We start from the raw sequence: 21,444 nt of genomic DNA, 5'->3' as shown, positions 1-21,444 counted from the left end.
GAAATCTGCGCGCGATTTTACGTCAAGGCCTTGATTTCAGAAATCGCTTCCCTCACTGCACATTGGTCCGAGCACAACGGATCTGCCCAGAGAAGCTATGTTTGCTTTTTCAATGTTATCCTGGTTAAAAACAAAGGAAACCTCTTTTTATCGCTTTCACGGAGTTCTCATGGGCAACTAGAGCGAGAGAGAGAGAGAGAAAATTTTTTTTAATGAGACCGAAGTGGTCAGCCCTGCTAAATGCTGGGCTTGCTACTTCAGATGGTTAGTGAACATATGATGAGGAGGTCAACTAGAGCATCACCCCACAAGTCACTGCGATTAGCCATATCTGTTAACGCCACGGCCGAGAATCTGGTGGTAACGGTGCAGACGACGGACGCCGGCACCTGGTTTTTCTTTAAGGAAGGAGGGAGGGGGGGGCGGGGAGACGCGAACGTATTCGCCGACACGCTGGGCACTGTCATGGCGGTTTTTAGTGTTGCCAAGAGCAGAAATAGAGTCGCCAGCTAACCTTTTATGCGAGTGCGAAGTATAGCTTTTTGATGCATTTGAGTATTGTCGGTGACAAGTGTCCGGCCTTGCGAGTTTTTAGCACGCAGCGCTTTGGCGCCCGGAACAGGGGTTTCGCGGCGGTGGTGGCGACCGGCTAACCGAGCTAGCGAACGAGGCACCCCAGGCAGAAACAAAACGGAGGAGAGCGACGGTGAGGAGGAGGGCGGCACGCTCTGCTAAGACGTCCCTTCCCAGCGCGTCGCCACGGCTTAGTACTATATCTCTCGCTGCCTCCCTGTCGCACTTCCGCCGTGAGTCGCCTCTGAGGACCGCCCTCTCCTCACACTTTCGCTTGACTCCTCCTTCGTTCATCCCAACCGCGTGACATTTGCTCGGAAGGTTCAAGAACGATTTGCAACACCATGCTCGGCGGCATTGAAGCGCTGCGAGATAACGGCAGGGTAGCGCACACCGCCGTGCGTTTGCTCATCACGCGATCACTTTCTGAGACGCAGCAGATATGCGTCGTGACCGAGCAGACTGCAGTTCACGCATCGCACAAATTTCTATCCTGTCTTATCCTATATTATCTATCCTATCTATATATCCTTTCTATCCTATCCTATCCATCCTATGTCACACCCTATCCCATCTATCCTTTCTATAAACCTTTTCATCTGTTAATCTTTAATAAGATCAGATCATGTTCCGGGATGTGTTGCGCATGCGCAGTTACATCTTCCTGTCGACTGCGTCAATTGTAGGGCGGCTAGCACAGCCACTGAAAAAATGAAATCTCCGAGGGCGAAGAAGATAAAATGGTCTATACTAACCTATTTTTCTTGTTGATCCCGTCTTTTTTTTTTCTTTTTCATTAAGCGCTAATATTCCAAAACGAACGGTAACGTACATGTATACACGACATCGGCAATTAGTAAGTTGTCGTTAACGTTTGTAACAAATACCTTGACAACATAAACACTCGCTGGAACTCTGACTTGGTGTTTGTTTTAACATTTTACAAACAATGTGCGTTTATAGAAGAGTGTAAATAATTTCTTGAATTCGTATCTCCCAACATGCAATCCTAATATTACCACCTAATATAAGTATGAGTATCTTGCTTCAATGCACAGATTTAAAGAAGGCCCGTAAACGTAATGAACTTGTTGAAACCTTAAGCATGTGTTTTGCATATAACTGGGGATAAGCTTTTGTTAATGGGGAGTTAACAAGCAACGTACATCGACTTTTTGACAGGTTATATTACCTTGAAAAAGCGACAAGATGCCTCCATTACGTTTATACTGCCTATTGACAAATCACACATCGATAACCATTGTGAATAGTTTGTTTCTGATTCTGTAACACCTCTCTGGAAACATAATGGGTGCGAGTTCGGCGCTGCAGTAACCTTAATTTTAGGAGTAAAATAGGACAAGTAGCTAATTGATTGTCCGTGTTGCTTTCTTCATATACCGATATTTTAATGCAACAATTAAGTTTCTAGGGCTCCTGACCCCCTTGCACCCTGTGTTCAATTTGGCCTCTTTAGGAATATTTCTGTAGATGCTAATGTGTGCAGCAGAAACAAGTGCATGAGTTGTGTAAATTTTGCAGAATAACTTTCAGCGACAGTGGCTCGCGGTGAATGATTACAGCGGCTCCGCCCGGTACTGCCGCGTTTCAATCCCTTCACAGCCTCCGGTACGACGCTTCGCCCAGGTTCTCTTATCATAGACAATAAAAGAACCCAGAAAAACGAACAGCCAGATACAGAGCTTTGTTCTGCAGTCCCAACGCGATAAGGTTTCCTTGCACCTTGCCAACATCGCTTGTACTGGTCAAGGAAGCGCTACACACCACAAAGAAGGACTCCGAACATAGGGAAGGTCAACAAGGCAACAAGAAGGAATGGGAAACAAACAGTACCTTTTCCACGCAAAGCTCGAATGTCCCAACTTGTAAGCAGAATGAACTGCAATGAAACTACATTCGTAAAAAGGCGTTAGATATAGAGAAAGGGAAAACGAAGACATAGATTGGATATGTCTATTTAACAAAGCCTTTGTAGCGGTTTCTTCCTCACCCGTTTACCCGCACCACGTGGTGCAGGGAAGGAAAGAGCGGTGGCTAGAGCTTAAAAAGTGGCGCGATAAAACAGATGTGTGATTTGATTGATTGTAGGGGTTAACGCGCCGACGCAACGCAGGCGATGGGGTGCGCCGTAGGGGAGGGCTCCGGATTAACTTCGTTCACCTGGGGATCTTTAACGTGCGCCGAAATCTCGTGCGCACGGGCGTTTTTGCTTTTCGCCTCCATCAGAAAAGCGGCCGCCCCGGCCGGGAATAGAACCCGCGACCTCGTGCTCAGCAGCGCAACGCCTTAGCCACTGAGCCACCGCGGCGGGTATATGTGTGATCTGACCGCCGAGACCATCTGCGCCGCTAGTCACGAATCTTTACCTTGCCATCTTTTTTATCAACACAGCGGTAATGACCAAACATGGCCATCAGACAAAACGTGCAGAAACACGGCACAACAAACGAATAAAAGGATATAGCATTTAGGGACAGGAAAGGAGGGCACCTTGTACCCCTTTCTCTGCGTAACTTACTTTCTGTGTTGTACGAGGTAATTTTTGTTGAGTTCACTCGCTCAATCTCTCTCTTTCGCTTACTGTTCGCGTGTGTGCGTGGATGGGTGAGTGAGCGCTAGTAGTATATGATGTTGGTATACCAACATCATATACTACTATAGTAGTGTAATGAAAATAACTACTTTTGTGTTACGTTATCGTTACACTTTTAGTTAGGAGGACGCGTGTTCTCTAGTTCCTTATTCGTGAGAACGATGGCAGCGCCGTGAAGAGAAATGACGAAAGCTTGTAGAAGTAGAGAAGTTCTTCTCGCAGAGAAACGAGTGTAGTTCCACATTTGAAAGCTTGATATCTTTTTGCACCCACCCGTTCTCGGTAGAGTCGTTGCTTCTTTGTGTATAAGCGTTACTTTGATCAGTCTTAGCTCGTCTGAATTCTTAGCTCGTCTGAATAAATTCGAGGACTATGTGAGCGGCCGAAACTTTGCTGATCAATGACGACACGTACGAAATAGGTGTGACTTGTACCCAGTCACATCCCTGCACAAGCAACAGATAAACTGATTGCCATCAAGAAAACCAGCAGTCGAGATAACTTGGCTGCATGTTAAATTATACCAGGCAAGGTATTTATGAAAAAGCGCCCGTGCACATCAAAATTTATATTCCTTTCCTTCAAGAAAATGTTTTCCGCGCAGAGCAGTGTCATTACGTGCGCAATTGTCCAAGCATGCGGTGTCTCCGCATCTTCGTAGAAACGACTTATAATGTTGTTTTTAGTGTGCTTATGTTGACATTTATTGAATGTTAATTTGCAGCCCTTTGTCCGCATTAGAAACACGTCCAACCAGGCTGTTGTACAGATCCTTAAAAAATGCATTAACATATTTCAGTTCGTAAAACCAAGGCTAGAACTGTAAACTTTGCTGAAGATGGCGGAACTTTTGTTGCTGAAATGAATGAATACTGCGTCTTTGCACTAATGCTGCTCCAGCCGGCTTTCGACTGACGCTGTTCCGCTTGGAAGCAACAGCGTTATGTTCGTTCACTCGCCTTGCCGGTAGAATATTTCGCAAAGCCAGTTTATTTCAAAGGCGCATGCGCGAGCCCATTGCAGAACCCGCAGAAGACATTAGTGTAAACCATTAGCTACGCTCGGAAGTGCGCTCAAGCAGTTTTATACAATTACGTTTCTGCCACGTTCGCCACCATCTGTGATGCTCGACATGAAGCTGCTTTCCGCAAGCACAAGGCCTGCGGCGGAAATCGCTCCGCACGCCCGCAGGCCGTTTTTTCTTTACGTCCTTCTCTTAGTGACACCCGTTTGGTAGCACATCGAGCCGTTCCGAGGTACGTTGATATGAGAGGAAAAGGGGGAGTGGCGATCAGAGCAGACAATGAGCTTCGTGCGTGGCCTTGGCAGTGGCGCGCGATTTAACTCGCTGGTTACTTACTGCATTGCTGATTTCGGCGTCACTCTGGTGAAAAACAGCCGAATGCTCTTTCCCAAGAAAATTACCCGTCATACTTGTTTCCCTACATTTGCGGGAACACTGCATCCCTCGTTCGGTGTATTACCGTTCTTTTTTCTTTGCTTTCTCAAAATGGGAAAAAGTGGTCTTCGTTCTTCACGTGCTTCGGATCGGTTCCTCGAGTCCTAAAGTTGTAATCTCTTAACCAGACGCACGTGAATACTGCGCCGTGGTGGATCGGTGGCAAAACGTTGTGCTCGGTCGCTGCAAGGTCGCTAGATCAAAATGCTGTTTAGCAAGAAGCTTTCTATGCCTCACTTATGGCGTTGTATGCCGCGCCAAAACGCACAGCTGTAAAGCCTACTTTACACAATCGGAAGCCACCTGTTGATGATGGTGATATGGATGGCGGCGGCGGGGATGATGATGAAGTCGATTATGACGACGGCGACGATGGCAGTACGACGACGACGATGATGACGATGATTGTGATGATGCTGACCAAAGGGACATCAAGCGCCTGAAAAACGCTTCTTGTGGTTGGAACCGAACCTGGGTCCCTAGCGTTAAGAAGCCGGGATTTATCCGGTTGCACCATTCCGACATGGTCGAAGCAGTTTGGATTTCGGACTTAGACTCAGGTTGCACGGGAGAAAGTTTCACGTTTTAATTAACCATGGCGGTGGTGTCGGAGCAGCGCTTCGCGAGACTGGAAGAAATGACCCCCGCAATAGCGGTATGGCGGATGAACTTGAGCGAATGGTTTGATTATATGGAGCAGACGTTGGAACCCACGGTAGGGATTCTGGGGTTCGCGGCGCAGTTCGCAAATCAGCCGTATCTCCAAGAGCAAGTGCAGTAACCACGAGCGCAACAACCATGCCAAGCCGGTCCCATTGCGTAATGAGGCAGAGAGTGGTGACGGAGTCGCTCACGATAATGCAGTGGAACTGCCAAAGCTTCGGCAACAAGGGAACGATGCTCCAGCAACACGTAAAGGGTGCGTCAAAGAAGCCAGACGTCATCATGATACAAGAAACTGTGGTGAAGGACCCGACCCTGCCGAGGTACAGGGCCTAGGCCGACACGTCTTATCTGCGCGGGGTGTGTACCTTCGTGAGGAAGAGTCTGAACGCCGTGTAACACCAGCTGAGCAAGGGTAAGAATGGCAAGTTTGAGCACGTGTGCGTCGATATAGTGCCCGGCAGGGGTAGCAAGCAACGGGTGTTTGCGGTGACCGTGGACACCAATCCGAACAACTCCGGCCGAAACGCAAGACCATTCTGAGAACGGCGAGCAACCATGCCAAGAGAAACGCACGGGGAAGGGGGGGGGGCGACTTTAACGCTCCGAATCGCTCGTGGGGCTACACAAAAGACATGAGACATGGCCAAAGGGAAAGACCTGATGTGCGACGCGACGGAGCAGGGGGACACCTTGATCACTAACCTCAAGCAACCCACACGAACAGGCCTCACCTCGCTTCAACGGGACACCACGCCGGAGACGTGGCGCAACACCGGCGAAGACATGGGAAGCGACCACTACATCTTGGAGGTCGAGATGATCGGCGCCAGGGGTCGTAAGATCGAGCACAATTGAACGGACTAGGACGTCTTGCGCGAACAGATGTGGGATGGCTCAGCGGCGCAAGACATCGCAGACATGGAAGAGTGGACGGCAGGGGTGAAGAAAGAAGTCCGAAGGGCGACCAAAGAAGATTGAGACCGGCGAGGACGTTGCATACGTCGATAGTAAGCTGACGCATCTGGTCGAAGCAAAGGAGTCGATCAAGCAGCGCTGGAAGAAGCAGCGGTGGAACAGGAAACTCAGGAAGAAGGTGACGGAATTGAACCGGGCAATCACGAAGCACAGCGCGTTGCTCTGCAGATAGCAGTGCGACGAGGTGTGCAACCACATCGGCGGCAGCCTTCACCAGGCCAAGGTCTGGTCCCTAATCAGGTACTTGCTGGACGAGACCACAACCAAATCACACCAGCAGAACCGCATGGCACGGGTCATGCATGAGGGCGAGAAAAGCCTCGGCAGGGACGAGCTGATCAGGCGACTAAGCGACAAATATCTGCCGGAGACGAAGACCGAGCAATACCCGGAGTATGCTGGAGCTCCCAACGACAAGTTAGATCAAGACATCACAACGGCTGAGGTCGCGACCGCCCTGCGGGAACTGAACACAAGAAGGCGCTGAGGAAACTGTACGGCCGGTAGATCGAGACACTGATGCGGTACTACAACCAGTGCTGGCGAAGCGGCAAGCTGCCGAACCAATGTAAGAAACAGAGGACGGTGCTGATCCCGAAACTGGGCAAGCCGCAGAACACCGAGAACTTGAGACCCATCTCGCCGACGTCGTTCTTGGGAAAGGTCCCCGATCACGTTTTGGCGAACTGATGGCAAGACTATCTCGAACAAGAGGGGCTGTATCCGGAATTGATGATCGGGCGGGTTTAGGAGGGGCCTGAGCACTCAAGACGCGATCTTGCAGCTAAAGAAGTAGATAGACCATCGAGAACGAGACGAAGGACAGAAAGGTGATCGTGGGCCTCGGCCTGCAGAGCGCCGTAGACCAGGTGGAGCCTCATACTGGCCATCCTGGTCTAGGCGTCGCAGCTCAACATGGGGAAGAGAAGCTACGACTATATCAGAGACTTTCTGTCGGACCGCAAGATAATGTTGGGCGCGGGAGAAATGAAGTCACCGGAGCGAGGCGTCGGCAGCGTGGGCACGCCCCAAAACTCGGGTATCTCGCCGCTGCTGTTTAACATCGTTGTGATACGGGTCGCCGAGGCGGTATCGAGCGCCGACGGCGTTAAGACACACGATCTACGTAGGCGACATTACCATGTGGACGACCGGCGGCCGGGATGCAGGCATAAAGTGTAGGTTGCAGAGGGGCGGTGTAGGCCATCGAAGTACGGCTAGACAGAACGGGCCTGCAGTGCTCGCCGTCCAATGCCGAGCTCCGCTTGTATTCGCCTCGCAAGACCGGGTGGCAGCCGCCGCCCCCGAAGGAGTGTGAACACCTGAAGCTGATCTCGAAGACGGGCCAGATAATTCCCGAGGTTACGGAAATCAGAGTGCTGGGTATGCTTATCAGTGGCGACGGGAGCAATGACAACCTGCTGGAAAACCTGGCGACCAAAACGGCGAGTACCTTGCGACTGATTCAGCGCGTATCCACCAAGAAGGCGGCAATCGTGAACAAGGGATCGCAAGGCTGTGGCGTCCTTCGAGATCACCCACGTGCGTACACGACGGCGTACCGCACGTTGACGCTGACCGACAAGGACAAGATGGACGGCATGATCCGAAGATTGTACAAGAGGGCACTGGGACTGAGCGAATCTACGAACACCGAGCGGCTGTTGCAGTTGGGCGCCCACAACACGGTGGACGAGATCATCGAGGCGCAGCTTGAAGCGCAGCGAGAACGGCTGGCGTCGCTCAAATCGGGCAGAAGCATCCTCGAGACTCTGGTAGGTGGGCTGGATGAAGCGGCAGCCATTCAGTCGCTTCAAAACCCTTTCTTGTTCATCGTGCAGATACTGGCGCTCCTCGGCACGTGGCAGCCCTTGGATTACCCCTACGAAGTTATCATCGAGCCTTCGTCGCCTTGTTACGTCAGCGGCGGGAACAGTACCGATCCCACCTTCCACATGGCGTACTTCGTGCCCGATTCAGTGCTCAAAGAGTATCCCTCGCAGTGACTTTGGGACTGCCGCTTTCCGTAAACATGCAGCTAAAGGACGTTTTAGGACCATGGGCTTGTCCCAAACGTGCTTTACGGGCTACCAAAGCTCTGATAGAGTACCTGCAACACACAGGTCTAGACCAGCCGCTGTGAAAAACTCGCCGTATATGTACGCATCAAGTTCTTGAACATCATCGCCATCATCTTCATCACGTCATCAACTGACGTAGCAAGTTAGGCATTTTAGCCCAGCTAACATCGCCAGACTTCATTAAAGATCGCTCTCTCTCTCTCTCTCGTGCCCCGCTTTCGCTTAGCATCCTCATCGCCTACGACACCAGTCTGCCGGACGTACTTAAGAGCGACACTTTCCTCGGGCGACTTCAGTAGGCTGGATGAAGCGGCAGCCATGCAATCGCTTCAAAACCCTTTCTTGTTCATCGTACGGGTTGGTAAGCACGCTTCCTTGCACGCTAAGCGATCCAGCAATATTTGGCTGCTGCTCTTTCCAAGCCCACTAGTGATTCTTGGTGACCTGTCGGAGTGCGTGCACGTTGTGAAATCACTTATGTTAGCCGGGGATGTGGAGCTGAACCCTGGTCGTGAAGAAGATATTCTTGCTGCAATTGCCGCCTTATCTGCTAAAACCGACGCACGCCATACCGAGGTAATAGGGATGCTGTCCGAGGTTCGAGCTAATCAGCAAAAACTACACGAAAAAGTTTCCAACTTAGCAAGTAGGCTCGCAACCGTTGAATCCCTGGAGGAATCATACGAAGCAAATCAGATCGCTGATGATCTACAAAGAGTTGTTGATGAAGCAATTCGCGACCGAACTACGGCTATAAATTCTCGGCTGGACGAGCTGGAAGACCGGTCTCGACGGGAAAATTTTTCATTCTATGGAATTCATGACCTGCTGCCATCTGAGAATTGGTCTGAGTCTGAAACTAGAATTCGAGACTGCCTTTCCAATCTACTTCAGTTAACCTTAACCTACGAACAATTTCCCGAGCCCACAGACCAGGTTCCTTCACAGTAAACAAACATCGAACTATAATTGTAAAATTCTCCTCTAAGCATAAATAGAGGGTCTTTGCTGAGCGAAAAAAATTTAAATGTACTGGCATCTCTGTTAGCGAAGATTTCTGCCATGCCACGCGCTTGTCGCATAACAAGTTGATCGACTTTGGAAAAGCGCGCGGACAGAAATATTTGCTACGGCTCAACCATTTGCTGCTAGGCAAAAAAAACGTACATGTACTGCGCGGTAACCGATCGGGTTTGCGAAATCCAGACAAGTGAGCCTCGTGCTGTCGTAAGTGGGCATAAAGGAGTCGTGGACCGGCGGCCAAAAAAAAAAAAAAACATTTCACTTCTGTATACAAATATTCGCAGAGTAGTCAACAAGCGCGGTGCTTTATCTTCCGTAGTCGACACGTGCAGTGCCGACATTGTTGTCTTGACAGAAACTTGGCTTTCCAGCAAAATTATTGACCGTGAAATTCTCGAGTGCGAGGGTGCTTACCGTTTCTATCGACATGACCGTGATGTGCGATCTGGTGGTGGTGTACATATCGCTGTTCGCGAATATTTGATATCCTCTTCCATCCAGCTCACGTCACCACTAGAGCTTGTGTGCGCACGCATAGGTTTTAAGCAAAAAAAAAAACTTTATAGTTTGCGTTGTCTACAGAGCGCCTTCCTCGCCTAACACATTTTGTTCAGAGCTGCACGACGTTATAAACAATCTGACAGTAAGGTTTCCATCCATGCCGCTAATACTCCTCGGGGACTTCAATTTTCCGGGCATTAACTGGCAGAACGATCCCCCTACAACCCAAGCAAGCTCCTCGGAATATTTTGAATATGTAAGCCTTTGTCTTGATTTCAACCTGCACCAGCTTGTTCTTAAGCCAACTCGATGTTCGGCGCAGTCCGCGAATACCTTAGATTTAATCCTCACTACATCCCCGGAATTTGTTTCTCCTATGACTTATCTACCGGGTATTAGTGACCATTGTATTATACAGCGTGATTTGAACTTAAACTTGCCGTCCCTTACCTCGTCCAAAGTAATTCGGGATTACAGAAGTGCAGACTTTGACGCAATTAATAACGAATTAGAATTGTTAATCGCTGACTACATTCCAAGTTTTCACTCCCGAACAGTCGAAGAAAACTGGTCATTATTCAAAGAAAAAGCTACCTCCCTGATTAACCAATACATACCACAGAAAAGTATTTACTCCGATTCTCGCGCACCCTGGTTCAACTCGCATCTTAAGTGTTTACTGAAAAAAAAAAGCGGCTTTTCCGATCTGCAAAACACTCTGGAAGTGTTGAGCGTTGGAATGCCTACAAAACAGCCTTGAGCAGCTACAAGGTTGCTGTAGCTGAATCTAAGAAAACATTTTATGAGCAAACGCTACCTTCTCTTTTAAGAGGTAGCCCTCAGAAATATTGGAGTGTGGTCAACGGTAAAAAAATGAGTGCCATCGAACTCTGTGATTCTAACAATGAAACTGTCGGTCGCGCCGTTTGTTGTGAAGTATTGAATGATGCGTTCATTTCTGTATTTTCTGATTCTGCGCCTTGCGCCAGTGCTGTTTTTCCTGATGTACCTTACATTTCAATGTTGCCGATTTTCATTGATCTTGATGGCGCTGTGAAGTTGATACAGAATTCAAGTGTCTGCATGCTCTGGTGTTGACGGTATCAACTAGAAATTGCTTAAGGGCACCATTGCTTATTCATCTGTCATCTTACGTGAAATCTTTGCTCAGTCACTTTAAACCGGCGCTCTGCCAAGTGATTGGAAGGCAAGGATGGTTGTTGAATCTCCCTGGCGGGAACCGGCACACCTCCCGGGCAGCAGGGGAAGAGGAAGATGAGGTGGCACGCGGGGAGACGCGCGAGGCGACCGAGGGAGCAGAAGAAGAGAATAAAGTAGTGTTCGTTGAGATCCCATGCACTAAGACGCGGATGTCGTTCTCTCTTCACGTTATATAATTTCTGGTGCCGAGAACCCGGGAGAAGACCGACATCTGTCTGTGCTGACCATGGAGAAGTTGCGCCGTCGTCGGGGTGTTTTTCGCGGTGCCGCTACACGTCTTTTGGCTTCGGCCAACGAGCTCCTACAAGATACCGATTCGGACGCCTCAGACTTACAAGCAGCCATCGAAGACCTCGAGGAAAAGGATGCCGTCTTGACCGAGCTGGACGCGAAGATTGATGAACTTCTTGACGATCAGGGGTACGAAGACGAGATAGCAGGTGCGCTAGAGTACCACGACAAAATTCGCCACGCGATCACCAAGCTTCGGTTCATGCTCAAGACCAAGATTGTCACACCTACAGACGTCGGCCAGCCAGGAGTGTTCCCATCGTGCGACCAATCACGTGGCACTTCTGCTGGCATTAACAGCGAACTCGACCAGGAAGCCCCGGCTCACGTCAGCTTCCGCTCTTCTACTCAGAGGGTTGCCTTGCCGAAGCTTCAGATTCCCGTCTTCTCCGGCGTGCTTCGTGAGTGTCAAGGTTTTTGGGAGCACTTCCAGGCGACTATTCACACCCATCCGGAACTGCCTAATATAGAAAAATTTAAGTATTTGAAGACGTACCTGAGCGGGGACGCCAAAAGGGCAGTTGAGTGGATACGCCTGACTGAAAGCAATTACGAGGTCGCGATCAAGGTGCTGACAGATCGTTTTGGCCGAACGGATGTTCTCGTGGATGACCACATTGATAGCCTCCTCGCCATTGCCCCCATCGAAAGCTCGGCGCAGGTCTCGCGGCTTCGTGACCTATATGAACAGATCTTGTTTAGGACAAGTTGCCTCGATAGCCTGGGAGTTCCTGCATCGGAGTACGCAGTAATCCTCCATCGCGTCCTCATGCGCGCACTGCCTGAGGATCTGGCAGTGCTATACAGGCAACGCATGAAGGAGGCTGCAGCCGATGAATCCACCACCCCAAGGTCACGAGACGAAGAGGTCAAACGAGTACTGCGGTTCCTGCAGATTCAGGTGGAGAGCAGGGAGGAAAGCAAGGTGACGCAGAAAAGAGCCACTTCGAACGCGACATCGGTGGAGTGGCAAGCGCGCGATAACGTCTTTCCTGAGCTTCCGTCCGCCCTGTCTTTGGCTACCGGCTCATCGTTGTCAGAGCCGCGATCATGTCCACTCTGCGAAGCGCCAGATCACGGAACCGAGGATTGCCAAGCTAAGCTGTCGGGAGAAGAGAAGCGACGAAGACTTGGAAGGAAGCGTTGTTGCTTTAGATGCGGCAAGCCAGGACACTTCGCACGCAGCTGCCGCCTTCCCACATGGCTTTGGTGTCGCCATTGTGCGCGACGCCATTTGTCGGTTCTCTGCGACGTGTGGACACGGCCTAACTCAGGGGCCCCCGTACCACCAGCACCTTTTGGGAGCATGAATCGGCAAATGGCGACTCCACAAGAAGAGCCGGTGACGACTGCTTCTGCTAGTAACGATTTCACGTCGTCTGTCTTGCTACAAACGGCTACGGTATGGGCATATGGCAATGCTGACCGTGTCCTGGTCCGCCTTCTTTTTGACACCGGCAGCCAGCGAACGTTTGTGCGCAGTGACTTGGCGAACAAGCTAGAGCTTGCATCCACCGGCGTTGAAGACCTTACGGTATTCACGTTCGGCGACTGTCAGCGATCGCGTCGGTACAGCTGCCGGAAAGTGAGCGTCACGCTGACTGGTCGTCTCGAGTCGAAAGAAGTGACCCTCGACACTCTGGAGGTTCCGGAGGTATGCACTGTAAGGAGTTCGCCCATGGAACCTGCTCTAGTTTCCATACTCCGTAACCGAAACTTGGTCATCGCGGACGAGCCTCAAGATGGGAAGGATCAGAGTCCTACGATTAGCGTCTTAGTGGGCTCTGACAATTACTGGAAGCTGGTCACAGGACGTATCAAACGTTTAGGGGACAACATGTGCGCTGTGGAGACAGTTTTTGGTTGGGTCGTCCAGGGAACATACTCTGCGCATCGACTCCCTGGGCGAGGGGCCCCTCAAGGCCGTGCTGACCGTCCTGGGCGGCTGGCCCGTGGTCGAGGGCGCCTCGTGGGACGCTTCCCGCTTCCACTGGCTCGACGCCCTCATCCAGTACCGCAACTTCGGCTACAGCCACGACATCCTGCTCAACCTGTCCGTCATCCCGGACTTCCGCAACAACACGCGCTACGTCATCGACCTGGACCAGACGTCGCGGGAGCTGCCCGACCACACGTACCTGATCCGTGGACTCAACGACACGGCCGTCGAGGCCTACCTGCGCCTCATGGTCGAGGCCACCCACTTGCTCGGGGCGCCGGACAAGGAGACTGCTCGCACGGAGCTCATGGACGCCCTGCATTTCGAAATCATGCTCGCCAACTATTCGACACCGCGCGAGGAGTGCCGCAACATCAGCAAGCTTTACAACAAGATGCCCCTCAGCGAACTCAAGAATCTGGAGCCGAAGATCGACTGGGATCGGTACTTCAACTCGCTGCTGACGGGCGAGGTGGCGTCGGACGAGCCGGTCAACGTGGTATTGCCGGAGCTCGTTCAGCGCTTCGAGTACCTCCTGGAGACCACGAACGAGATTAATCGGTCAGCGAGCTGTGGAGGCGATTGAGAAAAGAGTACTCGCTGCTTCTTCGCTCTGCTCATGATGCTCTACCAGCTGTTCCCTCCCGGCTCCGAGTTGGCGACGTTGTCATCGTGCAGGACGACAATGTGCCCGCTCTTATGTGGAAAATCGGGCGCATCATCGAGGCATTGCCTGGAAGAGACGGAACAAGCAGGTATTTCCGACTGCGGCTTCCAGGCGGCCAGGAGATCCGGCGTGCTGTCCAGCGGCTTTACCTGTTGGAAGCCGATGCACCCAGCGCGGGGGCGGGAATATGTTGAATCTCCCTGGCGGGAACCGGCACACCTCCCGGGCAGCAGGGGAAGAGGAAGAGGAGGTGGCACGCGGGGAGACGCGCGAGGCGACCGAGGGAGGAGAAGAAGAGAATAAAGTAGTGTTCGTTGAGATCCCATCCACTAAGACGCGGATGTCGTTCTCTCTTCAATGGTTATTCCCGTACACAAATCTGGTAGTTGTTTCTTTCCGCCCAATTATAGGCCTATATCCTTAACTAGTGTCCCCTGCAAATTAATGGAGCACATAATTTATTCACACCTAGTTTCATTTCTTGAGTCAAACTTATTGTTTACCCCGCACCAACATGGATTTAGGAAACACTTTTCCTGTGACACCAAGCTTTTGTCTTTCACAAATGATTTATTTTAAGCGATGGACGCTAACATTATTGTAGACTGTATTTTTTTAGCTTTCGCCACAGCGTTCGATACTGTTTCACACACAATTCTTCTGGCTAAATTAAGAAAGCTAACCATCGATCCCATTGTACTTTTCTGGATTAAGGGTTTTTTGTCCAATCGTTCACAGTTTGTTTTTGCTAACGAATATTACTCTTCTACTGCTTGTGTAACCTCTGGAGTACCCCAGGGATCTGTCTTAGGACCTCCATTGTTTTTAATTTACATTAACAATCTCCCGGGCCAAATTAACTCGTCAATTAAGCTCCTCGCTGATGACTGTGTTCTGTATCGAGTTTTTTCCAATCCTGGTGACTGCGATGCTCTTCAATTAGATATTGGCATAGTAACATCATGGTGCTCTAAATCACAAATGAAGCTTAACATTACTAAGTGCAAGGCATTGCGTGTTTCTCGTGCGTTGAAGAATATTGCTCCTCCTAAGTACAGCATTAACAACGTAGCTATAGAAAGTGTCTCCTCGTACAAGTATCTTGGTATTTACATTTCACATAACCTCACCTGGAACACATACATAAATTACATTTACAGTAATGCCAGCCGCATGCTGGGAGTCTTGCGGCGTAATTTTTCATCGGCAACTCCAGCTGTCAAGTTGCTTTTGTACAAATCCTTAGTGAGGCCTAAGCTGGAATATGCATGCTCTATTTTTGACCCTTCTGCTGTATATCTCAAAAATACTCTTGAATCAATTCACAATCGAGCTGCCCGTTTTATTCTTTGTAATTATTCTCGTTACGCAAGTGTTTCGGCGATGAAACTCACCCTTGCATTGCCTAAACTAGAATTACGTCGTAAATACTTTCGCTTGTGTCTTTTTCAAAGGATTTATTACTCTAATGAGACCCTCAGGAACGAGCTAATGTCCCCGCCATTATACATTTCATCGCGCACAGATCATCATTTCAAGGTTGAGGTTGCTGCCTGTCGCGAAATTCGGGTCCCTCCATGGCTTTCTTTTTTTCGCTCGCCATGTTGGGACCCAGCGGGGGGATGCCGGCGGAGTAGGAATGTCTTCGCCGCCATTTCGGCCCACGGGTCAGTGGGCCATGTGTTTCGGCGAGAGAGGAGCGAGAGTGCCGCGGCCGACGGAGGTCCCACCCGCTTGGTTCTCTGAAGACGCGCTGTCCGAAAGACTGTGTGCTCGGCGCAGCGCGGGGTTCGCGACTCGCGGGGAGAAGGAAGTGAGAAGTGGCGGTGGAAGGTCGTGGGGTTGTGACGCGGCGGCCGGTTCTGTGGGCTGCGGTGTAGCCCCGAGTGCGACGACAGCGGCGACTTCGGGCACCGAGAATTTCCCTAGAGGAGGGGATTGTGGTGAACCCAAATTGCGTCGCCGATCAACGGGACTCACCGCAGACAACCGGCGGACCGGCGCATCTTCCCCGGAGAGACCACCGACAAAACCGAGCTAAGACATCCTCCTCTTCCCCACTCTTCTGCAGACTCTAAAATCGCCCTCTCTATTATCTTCCTCCTTCACATAGACTCCGCGGACTTGATTATCCTCCCTTCGTAGTGAACCGTGTTGTGTGTACGGGTGTGCGTGTGTCTAGCGGGCCTGTTAGAGTAGTTGGGGAGAGCTCCCCAGCCCGCCTATAGTCTGCCTTACTCCTCCCTTCGTGTTACGGTCGCCTGTTTCCTAAGCCGAGCTTCGTTTTCTTTGTCTGTATTACCCTCTGTGTCAGTCTGTATTTCCTTTGTGTGTGGAAGAAGTAGATTTGCTTTGTTTTAAACGGTTATCCCGTGCCCCGTCTCGTGCCTCACGCCAGCGGCCAATCAGGCGTGGACCTATCGCCGGTTACCAGGTCCGAACCACGTTCTCGAATTCGCCCGTAGGGGGGTGTTGTTTGTCGCTCCTCCCATCCGAGACATCGGCCCCTAAATTGCTTCTCAATTCAGTGACACTGCCTCTCGCACCAATGTTCATTTTGATTCGTTTTTACCCCGAACAACGAATGACTGGAACCATATCCCTGCCTCCATCGCTGCTACCACCGACGCCACTAACTTCAAAAAATGTTGTCAATGAATTTGTTTGTAACAATGCCCACTCCTCTCTGTAATGCCTCCGGGCCTTGAGAGTATGATAATAAATAAATATATAAATAAACGGGTTACAGGGAGACACCTCATGGAACTCGACGATATATGGTGCGCGAGAACGTGCGGGTTAGCTCCATCCCGACGAACGTGCAGCTGAGCACAACCAACAGAGAATACGCGCGAGAGCCAAGTTTCTTATCGAACAGTATGGCGGGGACCCAGTGATGAAGTACGTCGACGCGGCGGAGTACGGAAAAGGAAGACACGCGATGGTGACCGTGAATGCAAGCACGGGACGGGTATCCACGTCAGCGAGCCCGAAGTGCGAGAACGCCACCGAGGCCGAAGAAATCGTCGTAGCCCTAGCGATGTCCGAGGTCGATTCCTCACATGATCCTGAGCGACTCGCAAGAGGCTCTCCGCAACCTGGCGAGAGGTCGAGTGAGCGGAAAGGCGACAAGAATCACCGAAAGATCGGGAGTTCCATGCGTGCGACGAGTGAAGGACAGAAGGATCCTGGCGCGCGCGGGAACCGCTCGCCGTACGCGTCGAACAACTACATGGCCCACAGGGAAGCGCGCGCTATGACACACCGCGCTCCCAACCTGGGTACTCGTCCCGAGTTGGAGTCTTGGAAGGAAACTATGGACAGAGACAGGGTCTACGGCGAAACAGTTAAAACCCTACGGCTGGCCAGACGGTCTTACCCGGCGCTCCACCGGGCGCTGAGCCGCGAGGAGGCGAAACATTTAAGAAGACTCCAGGCGGCATCGACAACGTTGCTGGCGGAGTTACATCGAATGTACCCGGACCAGTACCCGAGTGATCAGCGCAATGTATGAGAGAAAGCACCAGCCAACCGGTGGCACATCATGTGGGACTGTCCCACCGAACCACACAGCGTGAGCTTTGATGAGTATCTGGCTAAACTCCAGAGAGCCATCGAATCCACAAACAAGACAGACCAGTCATGTGCCATCTAGCGGGTCTTCACCGCGCTCGAAAGGCGCGGTCCCGTAAAAGGGCTAGTGCCGTGTAGGGTCGCTCAAGAAGGCGCGGCGCCAGGCCACGCCAAGGCGGAGCCGTAACCTGGCTCCCGCTTACTATAGAAATTGCTTCAATAAAGTCTTTTTCAGTGCAGCCCGAACCATCTTTCTATTAATCTAGGGGCTTTGATTTTTCTGGATCGATTCTAGATTTTTTCGCGAAATCAATTTTACATCAGTTATACATAATTTTGGTGCGTAAAGTAGGAGGAGAAAGTGAGTAAAGCCTTGCTCCAGCTAAGCCTGTGGACGACTGTACCCGTACGGAGTGTCGTATACTAACCACCATAAAGTAAGTTCCACTACTACACACAAACTCATTGCTGAAAACACATTTTCACAACAGCAATACAAGGTGTTTTACGTGAAAAAAGTGAAAGTCCCAGTCCTCTTATTATTAACATTTTCGTATGCGGCGAAAGTGTCACACATTAAGCCTTACGGACGGACGGACGGACGGACGGACGGACGGATGGGTTTTTTCGTTTATTCTGAAGAGAAACACTTCTCTGTATTTAAAAACTGAACGTTCACAACCCGCAGCTTCAGGCCAGGGGATAACCACAGGAGAGAACTGAGGGCTGAAATTATTCCGCATGGCCCTCTACACGAGCTGGAAAACACGGTCCCCAGTGGAGCCGCACGCGACAAAATTAAAAATATCAAAGCTAGGGGAATAAGCACTCCACGATCACTGCAGCAACTACCCGCGGCTCGGGAAGACCCAATAACGGCCGTGAAAAGGTCGCGACGCCTCGGAGAGTGGTTCTCGGCGCGCTATGCGCTCCGTAATACGTGCGTAGTACGTGCGCAACACACAAGTACGCGAGGGGCGGACACTGGACGGCTCTTCGCTGCCTTCATCAATTGCTGCTTACATTAAGCCATTAAGCCGTGCTCAGCTTAACGAGCACAGGCCGGGATGTTCGCCGCCCATTAGAGGGTGTAGAAGCCGCCAGCGCATTCGGCTGGCTGCAATTAAACACGCTGCGCTGTAATTTCCACTCGTACATCTCTGCACGCGCGCGTTAAACCATACTTTCGCAGTGCAGCGTTCTTGCATCAGAGAGAGAGAGAGAAAGAGAGAGAGAGAGAGTAAGGCTGAGGAACAGTTGTAACGGGGCTGAGAGAGTGAGGGTGTCGATAAGACCAAGTGCCCATATGTAGTAGTAGAAGAGACAGAGTAAGAGAGAGATTGATTTTATTTGAGCAGGAGGACCTTATGCGAAGTGGGAGAAGGATGTGTAGGCGGCCGATGAGGCGGTGTGGCCGAGCCCACGTTTATGCGGTTGCGTTGGCTGTGCCATGGACAGGACGAGGCACGTAGAACGAGTGTGCTGTTCCCGAGATGTGCCGTCCCAGTCGAAAAACACAACAGAAAAATACGACAGAATGATCCTGTGAGGGAATGGGACATCCTGTAGTCTGTAGTAAACCCTATCCTGTAGTCTGTAGTAAATCCTGTCCTGTAGTCTGTAGTAAATCCTGTCCTGTATTCTGTAGTAAATCCTGTCCTGTAGTCTGTAGTTAATCCTGTCCTGTAGTCTGTCGTAAATCCTGTCCTGTAGTCTGTAGTAAATCCTGCCCTGTAGTCTGTAGTAAATCCTGTTCTGTAGTCTGTAGTAAATCCTGCCCTGTCTGTTTTCGTAGTAAATCCTGTCATGTCTCCAATTTCAACTTGTTTGGCATAAGAAATTTACTTCCCGTGATGTTTTTTTCTATTAGGTACATGAAGTATGCAGGATTTCAATAAAATTTCATTTCAATTTCAACTTCAAAATTTCAATAACAATTTCAATAAAAATATGACCAACAAACATAAGCATTTGGGGTCATTCTTGCCTTTCTGGTACAAGCTTGAAATCGTTTTCAGTGAATAACTGATTTCAGAAAGCTGTACCAAAAGGCATTTAAGCAATGCAACTAGTGGTACATTCATGCATGCAACACAAAAGTTTGATGTTACGCAGACTGCACATGCCTGATCACAGTCCGAAAAAAAAAAAGCAGTTTGCGGTGTTTATCCATTTTATTTTCCTCTTTTTACAACACTCTTCCTGGGCACTACCGTGGCTTCACTTTTTGTCATGGAGAGGCTTTTACTGCCCTCTTATGCTGCTGTTACACCAAAACAAATAATTTTTATTTCATTGCCAAATATAAAAACAAAATATGGCGCGTTATTTGTATGCTCCATGATCGTGCTGACTTGGAAACGGTCAGAACTATAATTTCTTTTAGTACAAAACAGCTTTCATCCGCACGTCATGCGAAACTGCGCCTGCTGCAAATTCACGGGAACCTGGACGCTGGTACACGCCGGACGCGCAAACTCGTGGATCTAGCAGCCGCTGGAACGTAACGCTGGAACACGCCCGGCCTTTTTTTCTTTAATAGCCGTGTAATTGCAAACCCGCGTAGCTGTTAACAAGAAATACAGAAGTCATTCCTTCAGGGAAACCTCAGTAGCGCTACAAAATTTAGCCAGAGTCATTTGGGCACTTTTCAGCTGATTTGGCCGTGCTTCGGAAGCAGGGCCAAATCGCGTCCCATCATCGCGTTCCGTCAATGACGCTCACCTGTTCATAAAAGCAAATTTATTCTATAGAAAAAAAATATGAAACGATCATCGACAATAACCGTTCGAAAATTCGTTCCTTATATTAGTTAGGGCCATTAAAACACAAGTGAACAAATATTTTTTTTACACTGCAAATCGTGAGAGAACGTGAGAAAATTAAAATGGAAAGTCAATCTTTAGCTGGAATGCTTGCCTTTGTGAACCTTGTTCCGTTGCATTCGCACAGCAAGGCGTGGAAGGGTATCCTGTGGCGAAAAGCGCACGTCTCTGTGGTGTTGCACTATCTTGAAGAGTATGCACGCACGATACCTGCCGAAGTCACGCAGGGATCGTGGCAAGTTCAGTCGATTGTCGAAGCACATCGCACGTATTCCAAATCACGCTGCCTGCGAGATTCGTCGCATTCACTCACATTAAAGTGCCAATTATTCCAAGCACCCCGGTTAGTCGTCGCTGGAGGAGTCCTCACATCGAGATGCTTGAAATCCGGACCACTGATCTTGCTTTTACCACAGCTTCCGAAGCTTCAAATGTTGCTGCTGACACTCCGCGGAGACATAAGATGCACGTTTTTACAAAAAAGTTAAGCCTAACTTCAACTAAGCAAAGCGCCGATGTGAAATGTGAACGAGCCACTGGGCAACGCAGCCACCGCAAATTTTGACCGGGAGACGAAACGCAGGAGGGAACAAAGGAAGGGTAAGGAGGGAACCGGCCGATCACGAGAAGTTGTTTCGCGACCCCTCCTGACCCCTCTCGATTCTTCGTATTGTGGTCTCCCCGTCCCGCGAGTTCTGCCGCGACGCGACATGCCTGCAGTGGTGACGATGCTTCCCCGAACTTCTTCCGAAGGGCCGGGCTAGAGGGAAGGCGCGCGTTTTCTTTCTTTCTACATTTATTTTTTTAACACATCTCGGTAATGCAGCGATTTCACTGGCGCCGTTTCTTTTTTTTTTTTTCACACAGGTAGCGGCAACTGGTTCGCTGTTTTTAAAATCTTATTTTAACTATTTCAGCTTGATTGGACACATGTTTCGCGTTCAAATAAAAAAATTGCTCGCAAAAAAAATAAAACAACAGCACGCAGATTGAAACAATGGGGCTCTCAAAGACACCCAGAAATACATGTCAGAAT

At 50.1% G+C, this 21,444-nt stretch overlaps 1 long non-coding RNA gene across 1 annotated transcript in view; it reads right to left on the bottom strand.

The window, feature by feature from the left end:
• Positions 1–21,444, bottom strand: part of LOC144173282 (uncharacterized) — a 408,786-nt gene that overhangs the window by 369,372 nt on the left and 17,970 nt on the right. The window contains exon 2 of the long non-coding RNA XR_013323215.1: positions 2,428–2,473. This is a non-coding gene — a long non-coding RNA (uncharacterized LOC144173282). The remainder of the gene's footprint in view (positions 1–2,427; positions 2,474–21,444) is intronic.

The sequence above is a fragment of the Haemaphysalis longicornis genome, unplaced genomic scaffold (assembly GCF_048455015.1).
Source record: "Haemaphysalis longicornis isolate Haplotype H1 unplaced genomic scaffold, Haemaphysalis longicornis Haplotype H1 scaffold_3, whole genome shotgun sequence".
Classification (NCBI taxonomy): domain Eukaryota; kingdom Metazoa; phylum Arthropoda; class Arachnida; order Ixodida; family Ixodidae; genus Haemaphysalis; species Haemaphysalis longicornis.
Note: the sequence above shows the minus strand (reverse complement) of the source record. Positions and strands in the feature narration are given on the sequence as shown.